This window comes from Arachis duranensis, chromosome 1, assembly GCF_000817695.3.
Source record: "Arachis duranensis cultivar V14167 chromosome 1, aradu.V14167.gnm2.J7QH, whole genome shotgun sequence".
Lineage (NCBI taxonomy): Eukaryota > Viridiplantae > Streptophyta > Magnoliopsida > Fabales > Fabaceae > Arachis > Arachis duranensis.
Window position 1 is genome coordinate 88968478 of NC_029772.3, and position 15596 is coordinate 88984073.

Below are 15596 nucleotides of genomic sequence, written 5' to 3' on the forward strand. Positions count from 1 at the left end.
TTAATATAAAAATATAAAATTTTATTCATTCTATTTTTATTTTACCACTATAAAAGACCATATATGCTAGAAGAAAATATCATTCATTTACCAATTACTCTTTCATTGGGTAGCTTTTACAACAATTCTTTTTCTGTCTATGAGGTGTCGTCACAAGAAGGCAACTATCATGGACACAAATCAGCACACACTCTTCAACTCCCGTGCTCATTATTCAGAGCAATATATAATATGTTATCCATTAAGCATTTATAGACCATAGTATTATCATGTTTGCATAAATAAAAAAAAATCTGTAATTAAGCTTAAGTCATTTACCTATTTGTGTGGTATATTATAGTGTTAAATTACTTTTAATTTGTATTGTGCAATGATATTATGGTTTAATTTAAGCTTTTATTTTAGAATTGTGTTATAATTTTATCTCATTATTTTCTCTTAGATATTAAGTTGGTGTATTTTTATTTATTATTATTGAAGCGGATGTGATATAAAATTTGTAAAAAGAAAAAAAATTACATTCAATTTATTTTATTGTAGTCTTCTATTCTTCTATTTCTTTTTATTTTTTCTATTCATTTTATTTTCTTTTTAAATATCATATAATTTATTATAATTCATACCAATTAATTAATTATAATTCATTATATCAGTTAGTTTAATTCATTAATTTATAATATACATGATAAAATAGATCATTTGTTACTTATACGTTTATTTTTCTAAAATCTAAATCTGAATAATTATATTTTCATTTTTTTATGAGCAAAATATTATTAATAATGAATAATAATTAACTATTCATACTTTTAATTAAAGTGTTTGGATGATTTTTATATTTATTAATTTAATTATTGATTATTTTTCATAAATAAATTTTGAATGATTTTTATATTTATTGATATTAATCATTGATTATTTTTTCATAAATAACTTATATTATAATTTTATGTTAGTTCATAATTGATTAATGATTAATGTTCGTGAAGTTATGTTACTCTAAATTTTATATTTTATAAATATTTTGTTTAAATATAATTTTTTTAACATAAAAATGTATTATTTTTAATAATATCATAATTTTATATTTTTTAATTATTCTAAATAAATATTTTATCAAATACTAATTAAAGTCATTCTTCCATTTGCTTTTATTAATCTATTTTCTAACTATTATATAAAATTAAAATCGTATTAATGAATTTAATATTAAAATTAATTTGGCTTTTTATTATTTAGAGTATTTTTCAATCAATAATTTTATACTCTTTACTTTTTTTTTTCAATTTCATTTTGAATTTTAATTTAGTATTCAAAGGTAGTGAAATTTCATTGATACGGAAATAAAGTTACAAAAGGGTCTATAGGGTAGAATAAGTAAAATAATGTGATACCCACATTGTAACATCCAAATGAAACAACTTAGGATCTAAAATGTTTATCTTTTTCTTTCTCGCCGTCTATTATATTATCTATTCTATCTATTCAATTATATAAAAATCGAATTTTTACCTTTAATGATAGAGTCAACGTAGCATGCTTCTGCTTTATTTTGTTTAACTCATTAAAATTAATTCATTATGATGAATTAATTATATCAACTAATTGATTTGAATAGATATTTAAGTATTACACAATTTAAAATTATGTATATTAATTATTTGATTTAATTTTTATGATATATAAATTTAAGGAATAAATTAAAATAAGATAATTTATTACTTATTTAAATTGAATACAACAAATATAAATTAATTTAGTTAAAAATTACTATTTTCTAATCTTCTATACATAAAAATGACAAAACAAAATTATAAAAAAAGTTTTTTTTTCACTTTTGCTATTTTAATTTTATTTTCTTTACTTTTTATGTATAATTTTATTTTATATTAACTTTGTTTATTTAATAACAAAATATACTCATATTAATTCTATCATATAATAATATATTTTTCTCCTATATTAATCAAAGAATTTCAATAATTATCAACTATATCTAATAGAATGACTGAGAAGTAAGAACTACAAGAAGTTAAACCCAGGTTCAAAATGCTGAAACAAAGAAAAGAAAACAGTGGATATATGATTAGAGAAAAATGTATAATAATGACAAAATATACTAAAACTAGATTTCTTCTCTAACTAATAAAAGTGAGGTGTTAATTTCTCATGAATTCATTTTTTCTCTAAAATGAAATCACTATTTTCTTTTCTAAATTTATTTTAGAAAAATATATTTATTATAATTATATGTGAATTCATTTTTCCTCCAAAATGAAAGTACTATTCTCTCTTCTAAATTTATTTTAGAAAAATATCTTTATTATAATTATATTACAATATTACAATTAGTATTTAATGAATAATGCACTATTATAATAATTTAGAAAAATAAAATAAAGTTCAGTAATTTATTTTCCGACTGCACACGTGTATAGAATAACGTTTAAGAAGGAGTCATGTATAGTAAATACGGTCAATAATTGTAAAAGTGTATACTAATATTGATATAATATTATTTCAGGTATATATTTTGCAGGTATCAAAGAAAAGTGTTGAATTATTTTTTAGTAGATTTAAATTATTTATTGTTTATTAGAGAATTTTGTGCATTAGAATTCTCTAATAATTTATTATTTATTTTGAGCTAATTTTGATATGTTCTTACTTAACAGTAAAATAACATATAAAAATTTGTGGTGGATCTAAGTATTATTAAGTTATTTATGATCACATTGAGTATATATGTTTGATTTATTGAAGAAAATAGATTATTAAAACCAATTAATAACTATTTTAGAGTTAATATATTTAACACTAGTTTAAGAAAAAACAAATAATATATAACATATTATATTTTTATTAATCAAATTATTATAATTTAAATTAATCTTAACAAAATAATTTAAAATTATAATTTCAATCTTATCACGTGCATGGCACGGGTTAATACACTTGTAATATAATTATAATAAAGATATTTTTTATAAAATAATTTAGAATAGAAAAAAAGTGCATTCATTTTGGAGAGAAAATAGAATCACGAAGAATCAACATCTCACCTTCATTAGTTGGGAAAAAAACCCAATTTTAGTATATTAAGTAAATTATTGGACCTAACTTTTTTCTTGGTTAATAAAGAGCTCAAGGCCCAAGAAGATTGAAAAGAGTAATTATCTATAGACAAGGAATGCAAATAACATAAGACGTTGACTATAGTGAACTAAAACTATTTGTATAGGCTTAACTCCAAAGATGGCATAATTAGCATGAGGTATCTTAAGACTATTACAACGAGTTATCGCATTTCGATGTACTTGTGAATTAGATGTTGATCCCTCCCATCTACTGAGTACATAGACAAAACCCATCTTCCGGTTACACACTCTTAAGACGTTGGTGTAGATTTTACCCTTTCTTATTCTGTATCTTACCTTCTCATATTCAAGAACTATCACCTTTATATAAGTGTCATCTAATGCTCCCAAACAACCCTATCATCCATAAAAAGTTATGATACTCAGGTATATAATCTTTAAGGCAAATATGAATCATACACAAAATGCTTCAAGCTCTACTTTAAACCTTTTTCATGTGAGATTAAGGCAATCCTCTTCAACTAGTGTAGCTTTGACAAATAAAATGTTTTGAATCCGTATTACAGCCTTCGAAACTTTATTAAAATACTTACTAACTGTCTCGTCGGACCTACAAAATCTAACATGCAGACTACAATTTTTTTGTGATACGCTAAGATAAATAAGAAAGTCGCAATTGCTTCGGCAGGCTTACATGACCATCCTCTTTAAGTCCTTCTTGAACTTGGAGCAACTCACACAAATTAGCAAAGATATTTGTGTTCATTCTCAACTCCCAAATACAATTCCTATCACCCTTACCAACAATACGCTCTAAAGCCTCATGTCTAATTCTACTATTCATTCTTCCGCCTAACGACAATTGGCCACTAGTTCTTTTCCTAAAGTAAACAAATAGCGTAAGCACAAAGAACAACATCAAATCTTTATGCTTGAATTTCATCTCTTCATAAAAACACACGGATCGATTAATAATTTTCGACCGCTCTATTTTTTCTTAGCAAAGTCATTACATTAAAAAACACATAAACATTCAAAGAAATTTAACACTACTTGATACAAAATCTGCTATATCTTTTTAGAACAAAAAACAAGATCAAGAAACTGGAACCAAAATACAGTTAAGTCTATTTACTTCTCAATTTTAATTTAGTTTCAAGCTTAAAGTTTTTTAAAACCTGTTGTGCTTTAGATCAAAAGAGTTGTGTTAACCAAAATACAGTTAACTCTATTTACTTCTCAATTTTAATTTAATTTCAAGTAAATTAAAGTCTTTCAAAAGCTATTGTGGTTTACATTGAAAGAGTTGTGTTAAGAGTTATTACTTCGAACCATCTATGATTATCATATAAACTATATTAATGTCATTGAGATTATTTATCCTAAAAAGTTGACCAAGAAAACATGAAAATGCTATTAAACTTGTGCAAATTCTGGAAAAAGTAGTTGGAGTTATACTAATTTACAAAGTCTTAACAAGTCACGCAACTAAAAAGAGAAAAGTTAATTAGACTTATGCAAATTAAATAATTCAATGAACTTAATAATCATTAATTTTAAAAATTCAATAGACTCAAGGCTATCTTATCTCTTACCCTTTAAGCTAAAATAAAAATTCTACTTCATTTCATAAAATACGAATTTAGTAAAGATAGCAACAACTTAGCCAATTCTTGAAATATGTTAAATTTGTAAAATTGATGCTGATTAACACATTCCTCTAACAAAGTGCAACCCAATTTCAAATAAAGTGTTTGGTGCAGTTATATAAAATTTTATTAGCTATAGTTGAATATCAAAGTATGTTATTGGAGTGTCACTACTTTTTAAACTACAACTAAGCTTACAAATTTTTCATCCATACAATTTCAGAAATCACTATGAGTGCACTGGTTATAGCCACAACAATCATATATTTTACAAAACAATTTATACAATTTCACATTAAACAGACATAAATTACGCAAAAAGAGCATCCTAAACTTCAGAATCAAAAGCTGCATAAACATGAATTCTAAAAAATCAAACATGACCAAAACTAATTCATAAGAAGCACAGTACAAACAAAATTAATGAAACAAGACATGAGAACATAGAACCAAATTCATAGAAGCTATCTACGCATCTATATATTAGAACAAGAACCAAATCTAGTTGAAGAGAGAAAAAGAAAGATTCTTTCTATGCATCTAGTTGAACAAAGAACCAAATCTACAGAACATAAGTCGCGACATAAGAAATCGATCAAAATCAGTAATGAAATTTGACCACAATTAACCTAGGTTACACACGCCGTGACGACGACAAGAAAGTTGTTGAACTCGACAGCAATAGGGGAGACTCCTTCAACTGAGTTTCTCGGACGTTATCCTGTGAAGGAGAAATGGAAGACATGAGAACTCGTTGCCTAGGAAGACGAACTTCAATGGCGACTCACTTATCTTGCGGTAGTTGCGACGGCAGCGACGAGAAGGATGTGTTGACAATAGCGACGTAAAGTCTGCAACCTAGACTTCGAAGCACAAGTGAAAAGATGGAGTGAGAAAGCTGCTCACACTGAAATTCTAATCTGATTTGAAAAAAGAGTAAAGTTGAGATTAATTAATTATAATAAGAATATTTTAAGTATAAAATATTATTAAATTTTTTTTTTTTATTTTTAAAAATCTCAATCTATAGCGTCCTTATGTTTGGAAGTATTTCAAAAATAGTGAAATACTAAAACTTTTAAGACAAAAACACATATTTAAATACGAATCTCTACCTCGATAAACATAATACTAAATTATTGTCCCCAATCCCATTTCCGAACAAACGCTACCTTTAGAATGAGAATCCTTAATACTAAAAACAGAAAGAATGGGAATCCTTAATTTTCAACCGAACCTGATAAAAAAAAGAAAAAAAAATCCCTCAGCATTCAGCTCCCCGCCAAATATAAACATTAGTGCGTATTTTTAGCCCAAGAAAAAGGCGCGTGAGCGGTGAGTGAGCTGAAATGAGTACCTAGACTGAGCAGTGTCAGTGAAGCGGCGGCGGCGGCGCGGTGCAGGTGACAATGTGCGGCGACGCAACCAACTGGGACGAAAATGCGTACAGGGAACGCCTCCTCAAGGAGAGGGAGATCCAAACCCGAACCGTTTTCCGTACGGCTTGGGCTCCTAGTCCCCGAAACCCTAATCCTCACTCTCTCGTCGTTGCTTCCAGCGACGGTTCTATCGCCTCCTACTCCATCCCTTCCTGCATCTCCAACCTCGTCAGTCACCACTCTCTTATCTCCCACCATCATTTGTCTCTTTTTTTTTGTTAGAGATTGAACTTGTGATTCTGAGTTTATTTATTTTGTTAATTTTTTTCGCAGAAAAATAATACCGATTTCAATGCGGCTAAGTGAGTTTGCATTGCGATTTTATGGTAATTTAAGTTTTATCTTTTGTGTTTATTGGAGTTAACTGTGTTTTGATATGGATTGGAATTGGCGCAGATTATTGGCTGAACCAGATTGCTTCTTTCAAGGGCATGATGGACCTACATATGATGTCAAATTCTATGGTGATGGTGAAGATGCACTGTTGTTAAGGTTCAAATTTGTGCTATTATCTCTATGGCTCTAATTTTATTACGTTATATTGGTCTCCATCTACCTGTTGCTGATGGTGAATTAAACATGAGAATTGTCGCATGTTATTGGATACCGGTTGACTGTAGCTTTGACTTGCAGTTGTGGAGATGATGGGTGGATTCGAGGATGGAGGTGGAAGGAACTTGCAAACTCAAATAGTGCTGTTTCTTCTCAAGGTTGTGCTTCTGGGCTGAAACTTGCTTAGATCTTTGATGATTCAATTAGTATCCTGTTATTCTAACTGTTCCATCTTGCATTTTGACTTTCTTGCATGAGACTTGTTAATATACGTGACAGCCATTGAGTTGATTGATGTGTTATTGCAAAGTTTATATTCCGAAAATAAGTAATTGGGATTGATGTGTCAGTGTGATGCCTGCGGAGTTGTTCTTTATTCGGGCTTGGATTATTTTGTTCATTCATTTTCTCCTGTGCCCTGCTGTACTATCCGTGATTAGGGAGTTTTTCTGTTCACCTCCTTGTGTTTTATGTATTTTCCCCCTCCACTCTCCGCTCACATTTTTACCTTTGAAATGGATGAATTCTTCAATCTCTTTATGCATGTTGTTTCCTATTATTTCAGGAAACAATATCAAACCCATACTTGACCTGGCAAATCCTCAACACAAGTGAGCTTTAACTTTTACAGAATGCATACTTGTTAGCCAGATCTGCTTCCAATCAGTTACTCCCCTTCCTCCTGTAGTCCTGGTCCCCTATTAACATCACACCGTTATTGTTGTCTTTCAGAGGTCCTTGGGGTGCACTTTCACCTATCCCTGAGAATAATGCTATTGCTGTTAATTCTCAGGTTTTTATATTTCCTTTTCTTTTTCTCTTTTAGTTTAAAGAATATTGTTTTTCATAACAGTTTGTTTCGCTGATTGTGTTCATGCTTCCTTGTTCAATTGCAGGGGGGATCTGTTTTCTCTGCTTCTGGTGATTCTTGTGCATATTGTTGGGATGTGGTATGTATTTGTGGGGGGTGAATATAATTTTTGTTTAGGAGGTTTCTTGGTATAAATTGATTTATTTGTTGTATCTGTTGTTTGCCTTGGCTAACAAGTCTTAATACTGTAGGAAACTGGTAAAGTGAAAATGGTATTTAAGGGGCACTTGGACTACTTGCACTGCATAGTTGCTCGCAACTCATCCAATCAGGTCTTGAGTCTTAACCCTATGACTTCTGTTAGTTTCACTAGTTGGTGTCATTTTATCTATTTTTGCTGTAATAATATTTTTTTTTATTGAAAAAGAAAAAAAAATAACTTGGTGTTTATGCCCTAATTTTTTGTGGCCATATTTATGGAATATAAAGTGCTACACACCTTTCTGCAGGCGATTAAAGATCTAAACAGCGGATGTAAGAGGAAAAGGAGTGCTCCTAGTGATATTACTAGTAGTCTAAAATATAGAGTGGATCGATAACATGGGGTCTAATAATTTGGTTATAGCCCTGTCATTCTATTGTTTATTGAACAAAAATTGAATGAGCTATGGACTTCTGGAGCTTTTAGGATTGAGTGCATGCACTTTTAGACTTGAGACATTAGGGAATATATGGGCTAGTATTTTAAAATCTGATTGCTAAACATCCCTACTGCTGCCATTTATTCAGAATTGTCACCCCACTGTATGTACTCTTGAGTGTTCTAACTCCTTTTTTTTAATACCAATGTTCAGATCATAACTGGTTCAGAGGACAGGACTGCACGAATTTGGGGTACATTTTTCTGTAAATTATTTGGTTCATTAAATATATTTGTGCAGAATTTTGGCTGATACTTTTGTTTTTGTGGCTTCTATACCATACTAGATTGCAAAAGTGGAAAGTGTATCAAAGTGATTGATCCAGTAAAAGATTTGAACTTAAAAGGATCTGTTTCATGGGTTGGCTGTGTTGCATTAGATGCCAGTGAGAGCTGGTTGGTAAGTCTCATACTTCACTTCCATCGATCTCTCCCTTCTTTTGGTCTACATGTGGCTATGTAGTAAAAGAAATACGAATTTCTAGACAAAACGATGTTGATCACTTCCTAGCAGGGGTGGCAAGCGGTCTAGACCACCCCGCCAAAAGCCTGCCAGTTGGCGAGTTAGCCCGCCCCGCCCCGTCTAGTGAGGCGGTCCCTAATACCTATCCCACTCCGCCTAACGACGGATTGGCAGGCTGGCGGGATAAGCCCGCCTATTCTCTCTCTCAAAAAAAATTTACTAAACCATTAAATATTGAAAAAAATACAATTTCACAAACATTTTAATAAATCTATAATTTCTAAATTCATATAATTCTAAGTTTCTAATAAATGTAATCTTTAACCAAGTTTTTTGAAACAAAATAATCAAACAAACATTGTCCAAATTAAAACATTGTTCAAAGCATTTAATTAAACATTGTTAAATCTCATCAATCAAACATTATCCAAGTTATAGCTTAAGTAAAATAAACATACATTCCAAATACAAACTTGTGAATTGTGAGTAGGGTTAGGGGTGGGTGGGGAGACAGATGGGAGTGACTTGTGCTTATGGGTAAGGTTATTTGTGCTGTGTTTGGTAGTTGAGTTTATGGGTTTGGGTAGTTTTTGGTTTAGGCTATAAAAAAATGGCGGGCCCGCCGGGCTAGCCTGCCCTGTCGAAGGCTGCCAAAGCTTTGGGTTAGGCGCCACCCTTACTTCCTTAGTTACCTATGGTTGCAGACTTGCAGTTGGTATCCAGCTATGAGAACAGATATTTAGATAATGATTTTACACTTAATTTATTGTCCTATTTTACAACCAGAGGAGCTAACTCATATTAACATTGGCATATGGCAAGTTGACAATCAAATAGAACTTCGTTTCCCATAGTTCGTAGTTGTGATACAATTCCTCGTTTTGTATAATCAGTGTTACAGAAATGCTATTTGTTGCTACCCTCTACTAAACTTTCTGTTATTAATAACTATCACATTTTGTGGCCAAAATAACCTTTTCTAAAGTTATTATGTATCTTGTAATTGCCGTTTGCTTCTGTGAATGGTTAAGGGACCATTGTCATCATTCCACAGGCTTGCGGTAGTGGACGGAATATATCCCTTTGGAACCTTCCTGCCTCAGAGTGCTTATCAAGGATTTCAACTCGTGCTTCTGTACAGGACATACTATTTGACAGCAACCAAGTGAGTTGGCTAACCTTCATATCTTTTGGTTCTGCCGTCTTGCTGTCTTAAACACAAACATCAAAATAGCCCTAATTTGTGTGTCAACTCTCAACTCTTTCAGATTTTGGCAGTTGGTGCAGATCCTCTACTCAATCGCTTTGACATGAATGGTGCAATCCTTTCGCAAATACAGTGTGCTCCTGCATCAGCTTTCTCTGTCTCCTTACATCCTGCAGGGGTAGGTTCTGGTTCTGATTCAACATCTTATTGCTGTTAAGATGGGTCACTGTGTGGTCAACTCAAGCTTGTTGCATTCATGACTTGTTATTTTCTAGTTTATTTTATTTATGTTGAATGCATTACTGCATTATTCTTTCCAGGTTGTGGCAGTTGGAGGTTATGGATGCCTTGTAGATGTTATCTCACAATTTGGTAGCCATATGTGCACATTCCATTGCAAGTGCATTTAAGCGAATTCTGCAGTTAGTTTGAAAATTCTAAAGTTTCAAGCTCAGAATGATTTCCATGACAAAAATAACAGGCAAATGTACGGTCAAATGAGATGGTATTCAATATTGGGCCACAAAAGTGGGAGCTTTGATTTGTTCTTGGTAATATGTGGCAGGAGCTGTACCATTCTACGCGGACCAAAATGCCACAGATTTGTTGCTCGCCGCAAAAACATCTGAGGTTTAAAGATGGTCCGTATAGTTGTATTAATTATATGTATTATTTATTATAGATTGATTTAATTCCGTGGGAGAGAGTTTTACATTGAAGGAAGGTCAAACAAAATTCCGTGGGAGTAGGGCTGCACACGGATCGGATCGGATGTGGCCTAAAATTCTATCCGATCCGCACTGCATTCATCGGATCGGATACGATATTCGCAATTTTTTAAGCCGGATCTAATCCGATCTGATCCGCATACTTGCGGATCGGATCGGATCGGATATCAGGTATATCCGCATAATTAAAAAAAATTATTTTAAGATTTTGTTTGGCCTTTTTTAAAAAAATATCCAAAAAATTCATTTTTTATCTGTTTAAGCTTATTTTACTCCTAGAATATTATCAATAATGGTTCTTTTGAATAACAAAAACAAAATAATAACACAAGATTTAAGTTTAATTATTCTAAGTTGAAGTACAACATAAAAATTAAAAACAAAGTATCATAAAATTCATAAAATAACATACTAAAATTCATATCACATTAGGATTTACTGTCTTAAACTATGCTATTTATATGTGATGTGCGGATATGTGGATTTACGGATCGGATATGCGGATATCACTGCCGAATCTGCAATCCGATCCGACCATAGTGTGGATCGGATTCAATCCGATCTGATGACTCTGTGGATCGGATAATATCCGCAAAATTCGGATCGGATGCAGATATTATTCGATCCATATGCAATCCTACGTGGGAGAGAGTAGTTCTGTGTTAATGAGAATGTGCTTGAAGGGCTGAAGATATAATAAAAAGGTAATTTAAGAATAATATATTTTTTAAGGGAGTTAACAAAAAACTAATGATTGAGTATTTTTATTTAACAGAATTAAATTTTTTTAGATATAATATTAATTTTATTTTTTTGGTTAATTTTATCAGTATTTAAAATTTTTTTAGTTAAAAATAACTATTTACTAGTTGGTTTAATTTCGAAAAATGGTTTTGATATTTTGATCTCAATCGGATTTGCATTAAAAAGAATGAAATTACTAATGATGTAATTGGAACACTTGTTAAGTGACTTTGGCGGTGGAGAATGGAGTTGCAACTTGCATGGGTTCAATGAGTTTGACTTGTGTGTTGCCTCTGTATCTGTAAAAAATTAGACATTAATCTATATATATATCTTCTCAAATAATTTTATTTCTCTGATTATTATTTTAATGAATGCATTTATGACTATTTGCTAAAGTTCTGTTTGGTTAGAAAAAAGAAAATAAAGGAAAAGAAAGTGAGGAAGAAAGAAGATAAATGAAAGTTGATTGAAATCTTAGTCTTTCTAGATTTTTTTTGTATAAAAAGAAAATAAAAAAAGGAAATGAAAGTAAAAAGATATTAGTAGCAAATCATATTTTTTTGTTATTCAAACTTTAGATATTACCAAATTATAAATTATTTAAATGAAATATGTTTATAAAATGAATGTTTTTAAATAGTTATTAAACTAAAAGTGCTCACAAAACTCTTTTAATTAATAGGATAATTTATTCAAATAAATTAAATGGGGTTTAAAATTATGTAAATATTTTAAATTAATTTTCGTTACACATCTATCTTAGAGTATTTTTATGCAAATCGAATCAATAGCTATAATAGCTAAATCAAATTCAATTAATTCAAGTTACATAGAAATATTTTAAGATGTATAACAAAAATTAATTTAAAACATCTGCATAACTTTAAATTTATTTAATTTATTAGTATAAATTATCCTAATTAATATAAAGCAATTGAAGCAACTAAAAAAGAAAAGTCACTAAGCAAGAATAATGTGCTACAAAGTCAGATGGTTGAGGATACAATTAAAGTAGTTAAAATCTTAATTTAATAATTTTTAAATTTTGTATTGAATAAATCAACTAATATTTAAATTGTGTATATATAAAATAATTTTCTTATTTAAATTATATTATAATTTTAAATTATATCAATTATATTATATGTAAATAAAAATTCAATCATTTATATTAAAGATATTTAACTAAACTGATTTTTTGTGTATATATAAAATATAAATTTTTTTACATGTTATGGATTTAATTTGCCATTTATCTTTCTATTTTTTTTTATCATTTATCTTATGGATTTTTTGTGTATATATAAAGTTCGAGAAGACTATTTATTATTTTGAATAATTTGGTATTCGTTATTATTTATACAAACACACTCTCTTATTCTCTCCTCAACTCCGCGGCGTAGATCCGAGGAGTTTGGGAAACCCTAACTCCGCTCGATCTTCTTCCACTGCAAACATCTTCGTCTTCTTCATCATCAACATCAACATCAACATCAATATCAACATCATCATCCGCAGGTGAATCTCTTCTCGATTCAACGATCTTGTTATCCCAGTCTTTCAGTCTCTTCTGATTAACTGTATATATATTCTTTTATTTTTTATTTTTCCTTTGCTGCTATTCGTTATTGTTGAGCGGATGTTGTTTTATGCAAGTTAACGCTTGTTTCGTATTATGGTTCGAGCCTTTTTGAAACTAAAACTTTTTGTATCAGCAAGTGATTCACATCAATTTTTTATTACGGTTAGAGCTTATGCTGATTCGATGTTTATTTTTTTTTTATGTTTTTGGTTTCCATCAAAGTTGTTTTTATGGTGCTGATTCTGTAATTATTTGCGTGGCATAATTGTTTCTGTTGTTGTATTTGTGTTGGTGTTGCAGTCATGGCAGGAGCTGCACCTGAGGGAACACAGTTCGATGCTCGTCAATTTGATGCAAAAATGAATGATTTGTAAGTGCTTTCCCTTTTTCCTCACTATCATTCCAACATAGTTTTTTTTGGGGGGGTTTAATTTATGGTTCACTGTCATCTCTTGGATTCACAGACTCACAGCTGATGGACAGGACTTCTTCACATCTTATGATGAGGTGTACGATAGCTTTGATGCTATGGGTTTGCAAGAGAATCTCCTCAGAGGCATTTATGCCTATGGTAAACTTTTACTAGTCCCTTTAATATATATGCTTTTTAGAAAATATATTTAATCGATAATGTATAGTGGCAGCATAGAACTTAGCAAGTTAGCATGTGTTTGATTTGTTCTGCCTATTATGCGTAAACTGCCCTGTTTGTTTGTCCCACTAATGTTGTCATGTAATTTTAGTTGAAATTTCGGAATGTAAAACTAGTATTATTTGTTTTGTAGGTTTTGAAAAGCCATCAGCTATTCAGCAAAGGGGAATAGTCCCATTTTGCAAGGGACTTGATGTTATTCAACAGGCCCAATCCGGAACTGGAAAAACTGCAACTTTCTGCTCTGGAATCCTGCAACAACTTGACTACAGCCTGACTGAATGTCAGGCCTTGGTTTTAGCGCCAACCCGTGAGCTTGCTCAGCAGATTGAGAAGGTTATGCGGGCGCTTGGAGATTATCTAGGTGTGAAGGTTCATGCCTGTGTGGGAGGCACCAGTGTTCGTGAAGACCAACGCATTCTCGCCAGCGGTGTTCATGTTGTTGTTGGTACTCCTGGACGTGTCTTTGATATGCTGCGCAGACAGTCACTTCAGCCGGATCACATTAAAATGTTTGTGTTGGATGAGGCCGATGAAATGCTTTCAAGGGGTTTTAAAGACCAGGTACTTCTTTATTTACTTGATTACTAATGCTTTCATATTTCACTTTATTATCAAGTTTTATAGATACGTAAAATCATCCCATGCAAACCTGTATTTCTTACCCTAACCCATCGTTAATTCCTACTTTATCTAATAGATTGTATTTTCTTCTATTTCTGACTGTTTAATGTTTATACTTTCAAGTGCCCTCAGATTTTTATATTTGATGTCTGTTAAAAGTTCTTGAAATTTAGTGACTATTAATTTCTAGTTGAAGATAAATGTTACTTTGTTTCAATCAGTTTAAGCTTGTCACAGTTTTTGGCCATTGGTGTTGTATCATGAAAATTTGATTTTGTTATTTGTATAACTTCTTTATCCATCATCTGCTTCCTTGTTGTCAGATCTACGATATATTCCAGTTGCTGCCATCTAAGATTCAGGTAGGAGTTTTCTCTGCCACAATGCCACCTGAGGCCCTTGAAATTACTAGGAAGTTCATGAACAAACCTGTGAGGATCCTTGTGAAGCGTGACGAGCTCACTTTGGAGGGTATAAAGCAGTTTTATGTCAATTGTGAGAGAGAGGAATGGAAGCTCGACACACTTTGTGATCTGTACGAGACGTTAGCCATTACCCAGAGTGTCATTTTTGTCAACACCAGAAGGAAGGTCGATTGGTTGACTGACAAGATGCGAAGCCGAGACCACACGGTGTCAGCCACCCACGGAGACATGGACCAGAATACGAGGGACATCATTATGCGGGAGTTCCGATCTGGGTCATCCCGTGTTCTTATAACAACCGATCTTCTGGCACGTGGTATTGATGTTCAGCAAGTGTCTCTTGTTATAAACTATGATCTCCCTACACAGCCCGAGAACTATCTCCACCGTATTGGTCGTAGTGGTCGGTTTGGTAGGAAGGGTGTTGCCATCAACTTTGTCACGAAGGATGATGAAAGAATGCTGTTTGACATCCAGAAGTTTTATAATGTGCAAATCGAGGAGCTGCCTGCAAATGTTGCTGAACTCCTCTGAAGAGATTTTGTCTTTCAACATGTTAGAGGAATACTAGTTTATGTTTGGTGAAGGTGTCCTTTTTTTTTTTTGTTCTTTTTTGGGGTCATGATGTTTGGTTAAGTTTTATGTAATGTTTCTTCTCTCCGCGGACCCTTTTTTTTTCTCCCTAGTTTGTTATTTCGTTTGAAACCCCTTTTTAATTGGCCTAGTAAGTTTATTTAGATTGTTAGCCGCTTCAATATCTAAGTGATAGGGTACTTGCAATGTGGAAACCCATTATTGCCCATTTTGGTGTATGCTTGTTGTCGCACATTTCTACAAGGTAATTTGTCTAATATTACTTTACGTGTCATATGTTTAGGCTTTTTTAATGATATATTGACCGTTTTGTTTCATGAAGTAA

At 31.5% G+C, this 15596-nt stretch overlaps 1 pseudogene; it reads left to right on the forward strand.

The window, feature by feature from the left end:
* The first annotated feature begins 6000 nt into the window (after positions 1-6000).
* Positions 6001-15596, forward strand: LOC107496839 (eukaryotic initiation factor 4A-15-like; annotated as a pseudogene).